Source organism: Pleurodeles waltl, chromosome 10, assembly GCF_031143425.1.
Source record: "Pleurodeles waltl isolate 20211129_DDA chromosome 10, aPleWal1.hap1.20221129, whole genome shotgun sequence".
Taxonomy (NCBI): Eukaryota; Metazoa; Chordata; class Amphibia; order Caudata; family Salamandridae; genus Pleurodeles; species Pleurodeles waltl.
The window spans coordinates 748,810,500-748,826,711 of record NC_090449.1 but is presented as its reverse complement, the minus strand read 5'-3'; positions in this window follow the sequence as shown (position 1 = coordinate 748,826,711).

The window sequence follows — 16,212 nt, the reverse complement described above, 5'->3', positions numbered from 1 at the left end:
TTTTTTCATGATTCAACCTCCTTTTTTGACTGGACAAGGCTCGACAACACCTGCCATCACTGCTGTCACCGAACTAATGAGAAAACACAACCCTCTGTAGCCGGACTCGACGGTAGGGACACCACATTGCCAGGGTACGTTGGATGGGTGCTGCACAGGAAGTTTGGACTGCTGCAGGCAAACACGTCACAGTAATTTTTGAAAATCACTGTGGGATGCATATGTTAGGGAGACAATGTATCACACATGGCTGGAGACACACTGGCATGACATGCATATCGCTCACATACACACATGTTATTATGGTGTAATCATTCATTTCCAGGTGTCCATGTGTGCACATTGCAAGGGGACCTGTACTCATACGTTTATGCTATCTGTTGTGTATGTGAGTCAGTACGTGTATGTGTTTGTGTGTGGATTCGCTTGTTGAGCAGAGGGAGCTGGAGTGGGTGATGTGGTTGTATCCGTATGGGTGACACTTGCATGTGAGACCAATGTTGTTGTGTATGTTGTGTTGCTGTGTGACACATTCAGATGAGTGTTGTTGTGCGGCAGATGTTGTTGTGCTGGGTGTAGTTGTACTTGTGTGTGAGTGTGTTTGTGTATCTGAGTGTGTAGTTTGTTGGTTGCTGTTGTTGTGTCATGAGTGGGTGCATTGTCAATGGTGTGTGTTGTCTCATGGAAGTATGTCAATACCTGTTTTTGCATGTATGGGTTGTATTGCGTGTGGTGTGCAGGGGGACACATATGGCTAAGGTACAATGTATGTGTGTGTGACTTACCTCTATTTTATAGCCCCTGCCATTGCACGAAGTCCATTGGGACCCGCCGCCATTTCCTTCCATCAGAAATCCATTGCAAGTCCACAATCTGCAGAGCTGTAACATTTAAATACAGTGGACAGAACACCATCTATTTGATGTTGTTTTTAGGTCCTCTGCTAACGCGGCTTGGCGTTAACAGCACCATGACCTAAATCAGGCCTTTAGACTTCTTTTCCTGAGAGGTGTGAGTTGGGAACCTCCATGGGTTGAACCATGGAGTTAGTAACACCTGGATCAATGAAAAATGATACTGCTTGGCCGTTCACCTCACCTTTTACATATGGGTCACTCTGGTCTGGCTCTAGGACTGCACAAAGCATGCAGAGCTCCTTCCCCCTCAGACATCATTGTTATTCATTCATATTCAGAGTTCTTATGCTTTTGAGAACTGAAGGAAATCATTACTCATCTTTAAAAGATTTTGCTAAAAACTGGAATTCTGTTGAAAATTAGCCATTTTATTCAAATGTATTGCAGCATTACTGGAGCTAAAGGCACATTCACACTGAATGACCCTTAATCCTGCATGTTCTGCACAGAAGCCAGTTTAACTGGGTCGTTGACTGTGCTGTCCCATTCCGTCTTATCAGGTTCATATCCTGCTGCATTTTAGGAACCACTATTAAATAATTTTGTATTCGATCAGGATTCTCTGTGCATTCGTGTTTCCCAGGTCCAAGACGCCCACAATAGTGACAAGGAGTACTTTTCTTCAACATGGTAATCTCACGTTCATTCCATCAAAAGTATAAATAAAACCTCTATCTCTGACTTGAGAAACATTTCCATGTTACTTTCCTGCACACCAACTCCTTGCATTGTAAAGCTTGCACTAGAATCTGCCCCACCAGAAAATCTAGATTCAAAATCAGAATTTGACATCTGCAAACCATTACTACCACTCCTTTGAAAATTCTTTGTCTAAGCAATCATAAGCCTTTCTGTCAGCTTCCTCTGACTTGAATGAAAGTAGTCACTACAATATTTCACACACTTTAATATGTCATCAATACTGTTAGTCTGTCAATACATAACACTCTGTTGAAGATGAGTACTAAGCTCTTAACACAAAAGCTGATACAAAACCGCTAATCACTTCTTTTGTTGTACTGTTACTCCACTACATTTTCTACTTACCTGCATCAGTCTGTCATAATATGCATGCACTGATTCACTTGGCTCTTGAGTAGTCCTCATGATATTTGATCACTTCACCTCTTTCTCAGAAAACCTTTGCTTCAAATATGATATCACCTCCATATAGATAAGAGCTGGACTATTTTGAGGGTTCACTCTTGGAGACTCCTCAGTTGGCTATGCCAGGGCTGCCTTACATTAAGTCCACAAACATCGTGTTCAAGTCCCCTCACAGCACATATAAAAATATCACTAATCATTTCACCTCGTGTTCTTCCCTATGCTTCAGAAAACTTGTTGTAAATACAAGGAGATTAGACCTATTCCAAGGAAGATGCACATATGCTCCTCCATGCATTAATCTCCTATAACCTCTTATAATATGCATGCACTAATTCATTTGGTTGTTGCGTAGTTCTCATGAGTTTTGACCACCTCAGCTCTTTCTCTGAAACTTTTGCTTCAAATACGCTACCACCTCCATATATTTTTCCATAAGAATAAGAGCTGGACTATTTTGAAGATTCACTCTTTGAGACTCCTCAGTTGGCCATGCCGTGGCTGCCTTCGATTAAGCCTACAAACAACTTATTCAAATCCACCCAAAGCACCTTTGAAATTGCCACTAATCATTCCACCTCTAGATACCATTTAAATTGTTCTTCCCTAAGCTTCGAAAAATGTAAATTCAAGTAGATCAGATCTATTTCAAGGGACATGCACATACGCTCCTCCATGCACCTCTCAAAGGGAATCTACCACTCCTGATTCAGGTTCACTTACACTTGCACACAACTCTTTTTCTGTTTCTTTCCTTTTCTAACTGCCTCACCCTTTCTTCTCCCACCTTTCCCTGTATTTCTTCAAATTTGATTAAATCACTAATTTGTGTTTGCAGTGTTTCTAGACTCATTCTAATCAGCTCACCTTCATTCATATACATTCCATAATTTATTTTCAAATATTCCATTTTGTATAAATTAATGTTATATTCTTCAGCCAATTACCCAAGCTTTCCATATGCTTCACCTAAATGTCTAGCTGTTTCCTTACTCACATATATTAATTCTTCCTCAATGTATGCAGGTAGTCTATCTGTGCCAATTGGACCCTGCAGAATTTCTCAAAATTTGGGGCCTCATTATGAGTTTGGTGGTCGGACCCTTGTTTGTGAACTCCCAATTGAAGTGTACTCACCTGGGAGGATAACATATGAATAAGGTGTGTAGTACAGGGACTGACATGACTACTAAAGCCAGGAGGCACTGTTACTGTTAACCCACTCAGCCAGCCTTGTGCACTCCTTTCCAAATACCCTTGTTTGTGAATTCACTCATGAAGTGTACTCACGTGGGAGGATAACATTTGTATAGTGTGTGCACTAGTGTGAGTGCCATGGCTGCAACTCCCTGCAGGCCAGAGTTTATGTAACTCCAAGCATCAGCACAGTGTTCCCTTCTCCAGAAACCCTTGTTTGTGAACTCCCAATTGAAGTGTACTCACCTGGGGGATAACATATAAATAGTGTGTGTAGTACAGGGACTGACATGACTGCTAAGGCCAGGAGGCACTGTTACTGTTACTCCACTCAGCCAGCCCTCTATCCTCTTCTTCAAAGACCTATGTTTGTGAATTCACTCATCACGTATACTCACGTGGGAGGATAACATTTGTATAGTGTGTATATTAGTGTGAGTGACATGGCTGCAACTCCCTGCAGGCCCAGTTTCTGTAACTCTAAGCATCAGCACAGTGTTTCTATCTCCAAATACCCTTATTTCTGAACTTCCAATTAAAGTGTGCTCACCTGGGAGGATAACATATGAATAGTGTGTGTAGTACGGGGACTGACATGACATAGTCAAGGGGTACTGTTACTCCACTCAGTCAGCCGTGTCCTCTTCTCTAAAAACCCATGCTTGCAAACTCACACATGAAGTATACTCACCTGGGAGGATAACATTTGTATAGTGTATGTACTAGAGTGAGCAACATGACTGCAACTCCCAGCTGACCCAGTTTCTGTAACTCTAAACATCAGCACAATGCTTCCTTCTCCAAATACCCCTGTTCATGAACTTCCAATTGAAGTATACTCACCTGGGAGGATAACATATAAATAGTGTGTGTAGTACAGGGTCTGACATGACTGCTAAGGCCAGGGAGGCACGTTACTCCACTCAGCCAGCCCTGTGTCCTCTTCTCTGAAAACCCATGTTTGTGAACTCACACATGAAATGTACTCACCTGGGAAGATAACATTTGTATAGTGTGTGTACAAGAGTGAGTGACATGACTGCAACTCTTAGCAGGCCCAGTTTCTGTACCTCCAAACACCAGCACAGTGTTCACTTTCCCAAACACATCTGTTAGAGAACTCTCAATTGAAGTGTGCTCACCAGGGGGAAGAACATTGTTCAAGTGTGTGTACTAGAGAAAGTGACCTGACTGTAACTCACTGCAGACCCTGTATCTGTAACTTCAAACACCAGCACAGTGTTCTCTTGTTCTAAGACCACTATTTGACAATTCTCAAATTAAGTTTACTCAGCTGGGGGGATTAACAATTTTTAAGTATTGGGGAGTAGTAAGAGTGACCTGACTGCAACTCCCAGGAGGCAATGTGGCCCTCATTATGACATTGGCGGTAAATCCCGCTTACCGCCATGCCGACTGCTGCCAACATACCATCACCGTGGCGGATGACCGTTAAGCATATTGTGACACACACATACCAATCCGTCACTATACAGCCACACACACAAGTCCACCAGCCCAAAGGTCAGTGATAAACTGGTGGTAGCAAAACCCACACCGTTACGCAAACAGAACTACGCCCACAGCATTATGACCCACGAATCACCGCGGCGGACATTCAATGAAGGTAAACCATTGGTGGTACATACCGCTGCACTCAAAATACACACACACATACAAAATAGCACCACATTGGACAATTAAAAAATACACACACCTGACACACATACACACACCACACTCACGCACCCACACCACTATAAAACACCCACCCACATTACCCACAACCCTTTACGACTACAAACCATTGGCACAAGACAGACACCACAACCACAGACAAGACTAGAGACACATAACATCATCACCTATACACCACCCACTCACCCCACATCACACACCTCAACACATCACCCCACACACTCTCACCCACACCACTCACACTACACCCATGGCACCACAACAACAACCCAGATTCTCTGAGGAGGAGCTGAGGGTCATGGTGGAGGAAATCATCAGGGAAGAGCCACAGCTATTTGGAGCAAAGGTACAGCCCACATCCATTGCTAGGAAGATGGAGCTACGGCGGAGAATTGTGGACAGGGTCAACGCTGTGAGACAGCACCCCAGAATAAGGGATGACATCATGAGTTGGAATGACCTAAGGGGGAAGGTGCGTTCCACAGCAGCAAAGCACCAACTAGCTGTACAGAGGACTGGCAGTGGACCCCCACCTCCTCCCCCACAACTAACAACATGGGAGGAGCAAGTCTTGGCAATTATGCATCTTGAGGTCCTGGCAGGAGTAGGAGGAGGACTGGACTCTGGTAAGTCAAATCTCTATTACTATCACCCCCTCCTACCTGCATGCTATCACAAACCCCCACCCTGGCCACACTCCCATCACTTCACCACCTCCCACATACCCCACCATCACAATCCACTCATCCCAATACCAAGCCTTGCATGTAACACCAATGCATGGACACCCCTCACAGACCTGCAAGGACACCTATCACCACTGCATGCACACTGGAGAGATTCACCTAGCCCACCAAATAGCTACTCACTCAAAGGCAAATCTGCCAGGGCAACCATAGAGGGCAACTCACCCATGCACATGATGTACACGCAGAAACAATAACACTGCATTTACATCCCCACAGGTCCCCCAGCCAATGTCACCGGAGAAGAGGTGCCAACAACATCCAGTTCCGCCCAGAGGAGGCCCACACTGGTGACAGCAGCTCTGCTCGCCTGGATCTGGATGACCAACCTTGCCTATCAGGGATCTCCGGGCAGTCGGTTACCCAGGCACACTCACACACCACCACAGAGCCTCCCCCATCAGGAAACACCACCACAACACCCACCCAGCGGGCCCATCCCCAGCAGTGTGTCCACCACTACAGGGACCCCAGGCTACCCCACAACCACAGGATGATCAGGAACCTGGGGTCAGTGACGGTGGGCACACGGTTTAGGGGACAGAGGCTCAGGACAACATGGAAGCTGGAAGGACTGCTGTGTGACAGGGGGAGGACAGGCCCACAGAACCGACTCTCCAGGAGGCACTCGCTGTGATCCTAGGAGCATACCACCATTCCCAGGAGACAATGGGCCAGATAGTGGACAAGTTGCAGGAGAACATGCAGCTGCAGGAGGGACAGTACCTGGGGATCAGGGAGGACTTGAAGGACATCAACACCACCCTGGTCTCCATTGCAGGAGTGCTGGCAGACATGGCAAACACTATGAGGAAGGCAGTGGCGCAACAGCGTTCCCCTGCCACTAGCCAAACTGATGAACAGCCCTCCACCTCCGCTGCCGCTAGTGGACAAGACACCCCACCACAGGACCAACAGGCTACCAGAACCCCTCCCCCTGTAGAAGGAGAACCACCCTGTAATGTTCCCTGTGATCCAGGCAGAAGCGAGACTATTGCCAAGACCCCGGCCCGAAAATAAGACTCTCTTGATTGTCACCCTTGTGTCCCAGTCTGTCACCCTGTTTACCTTGAACTGCCATTGATCCCCTTCCTATGCTCCCTTGGACAATGCATCTGTGATACAAATAGACTGGACTCTATCCTGGACTTTACTCCATCATCCCCTCAGCCCATTGCACACCCCCTTCTACTTCTTAGCACTAAAATACTGTAAACACCCTTTGAAAAAATACAAGTATGGAGTATGTCAAATGATTTAAGCATGTATTTGTTTAACATGGTTTAAACATTGAAAATCAACTGTACAGAAATGTATACATAGGAATGACCTGTAGTTGGCTGCAGTCAACACACCAGGAGACATAGTGGGGCACAAATATCTGCAAGTAGAGATGCCAAAGGGTACAGTGAGTGGGCATAGAAGTGGGAAAACAGGCTGCCAGTGACAATGTCAAACACAAAACTTTCAATTAAATGTGAATGTACACTGTCTTACCTGTGTGTCATTGGAAGTATTGACGAGTTATTGCACTTCTGTTGTCCTTATCCTCTGCCTCCTCATCTTCACTGTCCACAGGGTCCACTGCTGCCACACGGCCATCTCCAGCCTCATCCTCCTGCAGAAAAGGCACCTGGCGACGTAAGGCAAGGTTCTGCAACATACAGCATGCCACAATGATCTGGCAGACCTTCTTGGGTGAGTAGTACAGGGATCTAACTGTTAGGTGAAGGCAACAGAACCTGGTCTTCAGTAGGCCAAAGGTCCTCTCTATAATTCTTCTTGTTCGCCCATGTGCCTCATTGTAACGTTCCTCTGCCCTTGTCCTGGGATTCCTCACAGGGGTCAGTAGCCATGAGAGGTTGGGGTAACCAGAGTCACCTGCAAATATCGAAGGACAACTGTAATCCACACACTAACCCTTATGGCCCACACCATACCCATACACCAACATCCACTGGGTGGGAAACAGGGCCCACCTATTAACCACACCCTGTGCCTCTGGAATTGGGCCATCACATTTAGGATGCTGCTATTCCTCAGGGTAAAAGCATCATGCACAGACCCAGGATATTTTGCATTGATGTGGGAGATGTAATGGTCTGCCAGGCATACCATCTGCACATTTATCGAGTGAAAGGTCTTTTGATTTCTGAACACCTGTTCATTTTGCGAGGGGGGGGTACAAATGCAATATGTGTACCATCAGTTGCCCCAATAATGGTGGGGATATGTCCAATTGCATAGAAATCAGCTTTCACTGTGGCCAAATCCTCCACCTGGGGGAAAACAATGTAGCTGCGCATGTGTTTCATCAGGGCAGACAACACTCTAGTCAGCACTATTGAGAACATTGGCTGAGACATTCCTGCTTCCAAGTCCACTGCCACTTGGAAGGAGCCAGTTGCCAGGAAATGGAGCACTGATAGCACTTGCCCAAGAGGGGGTTCCCGGTGGGGTGACAGATAGCAGAGATTAGGTCAGGCTCCAATTGGGCACACAGATTGTGGCCCTGTCCAGTCTATAGGTGAGGATAATGTGCCTGTCCTCCGTTGTTGCCAAGTCCACCAGGGGTCTGTACATGGGGGGATGTCTCCATCTCCTATTCATCCGCAGCGGTTGCAATCTAGGGGGGAAAATGGTGAGCAGCTGGTCAGCATCTCTTATTTCCAAACAGTACACTTCAATGCATGTCGTGATTGTAACAGTATTTTTTTGGAGAGGTCCAAATGGTGCATATGTGTACTGTGATGCAGTCAGGAGCCATGGCCTTACCGTCCTCTTGAAATGGCGTTTGCCTGCCCTGTTGTAGGGACAGGTGGAACTGAAGTAATTCCGCTGACGTTGTGCGCCGTTACGGGAGGCGGTCGAAAACTGCCGTGCAACTCTTCATTGGTTAGCATTGGGCCCTATGGGGTACAGTGGCCAATGGTGATGTACGCCGGCGGTGACGGTAGGCACAGCCACGGACGTCACCACCATTTTCTATCTGTTCACTCACTTGCTACCTGACCTTCAACAGGAGAAGACCTACACTGCAAGTGCTGCTGTGACCTGTGTCTAGAACGGGCCATGGCTCGTAAGCCCAGGGGAAAGGGCCCCTGCCTTCACCTCGGTGGAGTTGAAGCGATTGGTGGATGGGAACCTACCACAGTACCGAATGCTGTATGGGCCTCCAGACCAACAGGTGGGCACACCGTGAGTACGATGCATGTGGCGTGAATGCATGGAGTGCTGTGTGTGAAGGTCTCATGTGGGGGGGGTTGGTGGATGGGCCATGGGCAGCGTGCTGCATGTATGGTGGGCCATGTCTTTGTTAATGGGGATGGGAAGGGGCATGGTGGGCCATGAGTGTAACAGGGAGGGCGGTCGGACTAATAGCTTTCCCTGTGTCCATTTCCCTGAAGGTCAGTGCCCATCAGAAAAAGGGTATATGACGTGCCATCGCCAAGGACGTGAGGACCCTGGGGGTCTACGGCAGGTGGAGCACCCACTGTCGCTATTGGTGGGACGACCTGAGATGCTGGGCACGGAAAACGGCAGAGGCCCAGCTGGGGATGGCCTCCCAACGAGGAAGTGGTGCCCATCGAACCCTGACCCCCCCGATGGCCTGCATACTGGCGGTGGCCTATCCAGAGCTGGATGGGCACTTGGGGGGCATCACAGCAGCCTCAAGAGGGTGAGTACAGTGCCCCAATATACAACTTGTGCATGGTGGGGTGGTATCCGGGTGGGGGATGCACGCCTGTGGGTGCCTCTAGGCCAGGCCTGACATTGCAGAGTAGGTCCCATGTTGGACAGAGTTCTGATGTGAATTACCTGCAACCAAGCTAGTAGGCATCCACAACTAGGCAGGGGTCTGTGGGTCTCCGGTATGTTGCAAGTGGCGTGAGGTGTCCTTATCCATGGGCTGGTGACTAGCATTGTGACTGGTAGTGCATTACATAGTGCGTAGGGCTGTTCCCTGTATGTGTGTGTGTGTGTGTGTGTGTCATGTACACCAACGGTGGTGTTGTTGTCGCCATTGACCAAGTGTATCCTTTGTCTCTCCCCCCCTTTTTGTTTTGTCACCCTGTCCTTATGTGCATTAGCATCATCTGGCGGAGGAGCAGAGGCACCGGGAATGGAGGGCGCTGCATCCCACAGGGCCCAGGAGGCCGAATCCACTGACGGTGAAGGCACCAGTGGGACGGAGGGCGAGGGGAGCACCCCGGAAGACACAGGAGGGGACAGTTCAGACATGGATTCCTCCTCTGATGCAAGCTCCCTGGTGGTGGCGGACACCTCTGTGCCCACCCCAGCTACAGGTACTGCCGCCACCCCCGTACTAGCACTGCCCTCCCAGCCGCCCCTCAGTTTGTTTCCCGTGCCGGCTCACCCAGGAGGGTGGGCATCTCCTTCGCCCCAGGTACCTCAGGCCCTGCCCCAGATAGCCCTGCTGCCCTGAGTGAAGAGGCTAATGACCTTCTGCGATCCATCTCTGTTGGGAAGTCAACCATTGTGAATGCCATCCATGGGCTGGCAGCCCAAATGCAACAGACAAATGCATTCCTGGAGGACATTCACACTGGCATGGTGGCCCAGCATAGATCAATCTAGGCTTTGGCCTCCTCTCTGATGGCAGCCATTATCCCTGTTTCCCGCCTCTTACCTCCAACTTCCTCTACCCAATCCTATTCCCTTCAACCCCAAGCTCACAGTCAGAATAGCAGGCACCCAGGACAACAGACAAGAGTGGACATGGCAAACACAAGCACCACACTTCATCCCACAGGCACTCACACAAACACCATCCAGAAGCAGTCATACCAACATCCACTGCCTCCACTGTGGCCCCCTCCTCTTCCTCCAGCTCTCTCACACCTGCATGAACTACATCCTCATCCACTACCCCCATAACCAGCACACCTATCAGCACATGCCCCTCACTGGCAGTCACCACCGCCACTTTCATGCACACGTCCATTGTGTCTTTGTCCCCTCCTCCCAAAGTACACAAACGCAAGCACTCAGACACCCAACAGCCATCCACCTCACAACAGCATCCAGCCCATGCACCTGCACCCAACACAGCAGACAGACACCTCCTACAACCACTCTCTCTACCTCCACTCCCAGATCATCTCCCTCTTCCCTTCCCAATGTCCCTAAGAAGCTTTTCCTCTCCACCATTGACCTCTTCCCTACCCCACCCCTATATCCCTCACGTGAGGCTAGGTTGGTCAGAACCCAGCCAAACACCTCAGCCACCCATTCCAGGGGCATAGTAGTGTCCACAGCTACACCAGGTGGGAGAGGATCCCGGGCACCAGGCAGCCACACCTATAGGGTGCCTGCAACAAGTGCTGCAAAGAAGGGCAAAGAGGCACCCCCAGCTGCTGCAAAGAATGGCAAGGAGGCACCCCTAGCTGGTAAAAGGAAGGGCTAGGAGGCGTCCCCAGCTGCTGCCACGAGGATCCAGGAGTCATCCCAAGCTGCAGGCAGGAAGGGCAAGGGGCCTGCACCAGCAAGCAAAAAGGACAAGCGGCCTGGTGCTGGGACTCAGTCGGTGCCGCCACCACCAACCATGGTGGTTCAGCCGTCGAAGGCTGCAGGAGAAGGGCTGGAGCCTCCCCCACCTCTGCCAGCACCGCCACTAGCACTTCCACCAGCACCACTGCCAGAAGCAGCAGCCCTAGTGGGCAGCCGTCCGAGGCTGCAGGGGAAGGGCTGGAGCCTCCCCCCACCACTGCCAGCACCGTCACCAGCACCACTGCCAGCAGCAGTAGCCCCAGTGGGCAGCCGTCTGAGGCTGGAGGGGAAGGTCTGGAGCCTCCCCCCACCACTGCCAGCACCACTGCCAGCAGCAGCAGCCCCAGTGGGCAGCTGTCCGAGGCTGCAGGGGAAGAGCTGGAACCTCCCCCCACCACTGCCAGCACCGACACCGGCACCGCCACTGCCACCACTGAGCAGCCATCACCGCCGGTGGACAATGTGTAGTCCTGCATCCATGGGCTGTTGTGCGGCCTGGGCCCTGCAAATCCTGTGGGTCTGACACCTAGGTGAGAGACTGTTACCTTGCACTCCCCAAGATCTGCCTCACAGGGCACGATGTCCCCTCCAGAACCAGTGGAGAAGCCATCCACTCACTGCATCCTTCCCAGGATGGAGCACACTGGGCACAATGCTCCCTCCAGAACCAGTAGAAGAAGCCATCCACTCACCGCATCCTTCCCAGGATGAAGCACACTGGGCACAATGCCCCCTCCAGAACCAGTGGAAGTAGCCATCCACTCACCGCATCCTTCCCAGGATGAAGCACACTGGGCACAATGCACCCTTCAGAACCAGTGGAAGAAGCAATCCACTCACTGCATCCTACCCAGGATGAAGCACACTGTTCACAATGCCCCCTCCAGAACAAGTGTAGAAACAATCCACTTGAGAGACTGTGGCTTTGTACTCCCCAGGACCAAGCAGTGGGGGAAGTCACCCACTTGAGAGACTGTGGCCTTGCTCTCCCCAAGACCAAGCAGTGGGCAAGTCACCCACTTGAGAGACCGTGGCCTTTCACTCCCCAGGACAGAGTAATGGGCATGTTGGCCCATCTAGGACCAGTGGAGTTGTACCACCTTCCGGCTGAGATGACCCCCATTCCCCATTCCCATGGGGTGCCTGTCTATTTTTGACCTGATGCCCCTGCAGTGTTCTCTCCGTGTTGTTGCAGGAGTGAGGTTGTGTCTTTGACTTTGTGATGTGGTACTGTGGCCCACGAACATTGAGGACTGAGCAGTGTCCCATGCATTGTAAATATGTGTATACTTTTTGATTTGGATGCATGAATTTCACCTATATTTATCTTATTATAGCCTTTTCACACTATAGTAGTTTTCCTTGCATTATTCCTGAGGGGTATGGGACATATATGTTATGTTAGTGCATCTGGTTGTGTGTGTGGTGTTGGGGGTGGGGGTGTTGCGTGTAGTGTGTGTGTGTCACTCTCTTTTTCCCCCATCCCTCCCCTGTGTGCTAGGTGGCAGTACTCTCCGTGGTCATCTTCGCCGGCATTGGTATTTGTAGTGGAGCAGAAGGTAGAAGAGCATGGAGAAGACATGCAACTCGGGCTCCATGGTGGCGTGGTTCTTCCTTGAGTTTCCAGAGGCAAGTCGTTTCCCTTCTGTGCAGTGTTTCTGCCAGGCTTTTGTTGTCGTTGGTACCACCCTGGAAAAGGTGGGTCATATAACTGTGGGCGGTACAATGTCTTCAGCTTGGTTGTTGGCGGTTACCGCCGTGGTGCCTGTTGGTTTCACCCTGGCAGTTGGTGTGTTAAAGTGGCTGTCTGTCTGAGCCGTTTCCGCCATGGCCATAATCTCATATTTATTACCAACGGCCTGTTGGCGGTATTACTGCCGCTCTATCACTGACTGCCAGGGTTGTAATGAGGGCCTGTAACTCTAACTCCAAACACCAGCCCAGTGTTCTCTTCTCCAAAGACCACTGTTTGTCAATTCCCAAATAAAGTTTATTCACCTGGGGGTATAACATTTGTCAAGTATTGGGGAGCAGTGAGAGTGACCTGACTGCACCTCTCAGGAGGAACTGTTTTTCTAATTCCAAACACAAGCCCAGTATTCTCTTGTCCAAATGCCCTTGTTTCGCAGCTCAATAATTGAAGTTTACTCATCTGGGAGGATGCCATTTGTACAGTGTGTGCAGTAGAGGGAGTGATCTGACTCCAGCTCCCAGGAGAACGGTTTCACTAACTCAAAACACCAGTCCAGTGTTCTTTTCTTCAAAGAGTTTTCTTCTTTAACTCACAAATTAAGTGTACTCACCTGTGGGAGCCTGCAGGGTCCTCATTGGTGTCACAGCTGTGTGCTGGTGAACTGTGATTGGCGGCCAGTGTCTACCACGAACATCATGACTGTAGGCCTTGTCCACTGCCTCACCGGCTGGACTGTGAAGACCCCTGCCTCGGACCTTCTGATCCTGTGCCCAAAGGTGCCTGTACAAACATAGAACTGCGGGTGGCGGGCCCATAATCGGTGCCAGGATGTCTGTCGCGGTGGGACCCCCCCCCCCCCTATTTCCCTGGGTGACATGCTTGGACATCATGAAGACCCTGTGGCCCCTGGTGGTGGCAGGCATCGAGGTGCAGGGGGCTAAGCCTGAACCCCTGGGCCCCTGGACTACTTCCTGCTATGGCTGTGGGCTCCGTGGGCTGTGATCAGAGACCAGAGTCCCTGGACCGCTGCCTGGGTGAATTTGCTGTGCTGCTGGAGTGGGCTGCCTGCTGGGGAGGGGCCCACAGCTTGACTGATACTGCCCCAGAGCCCAGCAATACCAAACTGGACCTGACCTCCAAACATCAGACTCAACTAATGAGACAGCGGGTGGTGGCTGTGGCTGGGGACAATAAATGAGCTGTGGATGCCTAGGGCCCTTCTTCTGAGTGAAACGGCTGGACATACCTGGGCCCACAGTCTTGTCCCCCCTGCTCTTGGGTCCCTCAAGTGGATACACATTGAGGTTTGGCACCGCGGTGGTGGGCTCTTGCTGGCCCTCTCGGTCAAAATGAGAACCACCAGCAAGAGGGATGTCAAGCTCGGAGGAGACAGACGCACTGTCAGAGGGTGATGACGGGGTTGGCCCGAGTACCCGGTCCTGACCCTGATGCTGCAGTACATCCTGTAGGCTATCACACCTCTCAAGAAGTGCTCGAGACAAAGATTGACGCCATTGGCACAGACCAGTGCCTGCTGCTGGAGGATCAACGGCGCCTCGCAGAAAGTGTAGTGGCCTCAAAAAGAGAAATTGCACAAGTAATCCCATCCTTACATACGACAACGGGACACATAAGCACAATGGAGACATGCCTAAAGCATCTGGCGGTATGGGCAGAAGATGTGGAAACAGAGCTCGTCGAAAGACTATCCATGTAGTCGGACTCCATAAGAGAGCTGAGGGACCAGACATGGTGACACTCTTGGAGTGGTGGCATTGTGCAGAAGTTGCACCCAAGCGGTTGTCCCCTTTCTTTACCCTGGTGAGTACCCACACAGTGCTGGCAAAGCCACCCCCTCTTGGAGCTTCTGCGCGCCCTATAGTGCTCAGACTACTTTATTATAAGGACTGGGACCACATCTTAAAACAGGCAAGAGCAAGTGGAACGCTAACTTTACCTGTGAAGTGCAGCACCAGAGAGCCTCGCTTCTGGAGGAAAAAAAAAAGCTGCAGGGGTTAAGAAAAACCTACTTGATGCAATTTCCAGCCGGCTTGCAAGTAGTCACTCCGGAAGGCGTGAAATTCTTTCAGCCGCCGGTGGATGCCTCGACCTGAATAGACCTTGTAGGAGGCTGGCCTGGTTTGTCATGTGTACCTAAGGTACTTACACCTTCAACCAGGTCCAGTTATCCCTTATTAGTGAAATGTAGGCAGTGTCTAGATACCAGCCTCTCTAGAGGTAGCTGAGCAGCCAAGGCTTATCTAGGAGACATGCAAAGCTCATAAAATACCTCTGTAGTCACACAGTACTCACACACATGAAAGAAAATACTCAGTGTTACAAAACTAAAGGTATAAAACCAGTTAGAAAACTGTGCAAATAGTGAAAATCATAAAAGTTAGAAATGGGCCTAGGGGGGAACACGAACCGTACCCTAAGAAAGTGGAATGCAAATGTCGGTTTCCCACATAGAGTAGTGTGTAGAGGGCTCTGGGAGTGTTAGAAAACACCAAAGGTAAGTAATAGAACCCACCCCAGGGCCCAGGGAAGCAGGAGTAAATCACAGTAACTTGCCTAAAATACACAAGAACAAGAGAAAGAAGATAATGCAAGAACCAGAAGAGACTGCAAGACACCAACAGTGGATTCTTGGACCTGAAGACCTGTGGAAGAAGGGGACCAAGTCCAAGAAGCACAGAAGAGCCCAGGGAGAAAAGGAGACCATGCTAACCCAGATGAAGGTGCAAAAGAAGAACCACCAGTGAGGAACAACAGTCAGTACTGCACCCAAGAAGATGGATGCAGGTTCCTGGTTGGTGCAGATGATGTCCCAGACCAGATGAAAGATTACAGTCTGGTTTGCGTCGCCGGATTCCTCCAACAAGCCTTGGCATGTGCAATGCTTGCTGTTAGAAGAAAATGGCGCTGCCCGGGACCAGGAGGGGCCTGGTGGGCTCTACCCAAGAGGGGGAGCCAGAGGGGACTCTCAGCAACACAGAGAGCCCACAGAAGACCAGGCAGTGTGAACAGGAGTACCACAGCATGGGTACAAATAAGGTACAAAATGAGGCCCATGCAGCACTACAACAAAGGATCCCACACCGCCAGAGAACCACTCAGGAAGCTGTGCGTCACAGGATAGAGTTCTGGGGGCCGGAGCTGCACGGTTCATGAAGAACTTCTGGAAGGATGCCAGCAAGCCTAAGCAACTGCAAAACACACAGTGCATGGGGGTACTGTCTTGCGTGGGGAGGCAAGCTCTTACCTCCACCAAATTGGACAGAAGGACGTCAGGACTGTCAGGACCATTTCAGTCTACCATCTGTGATGCAGGATCCACACA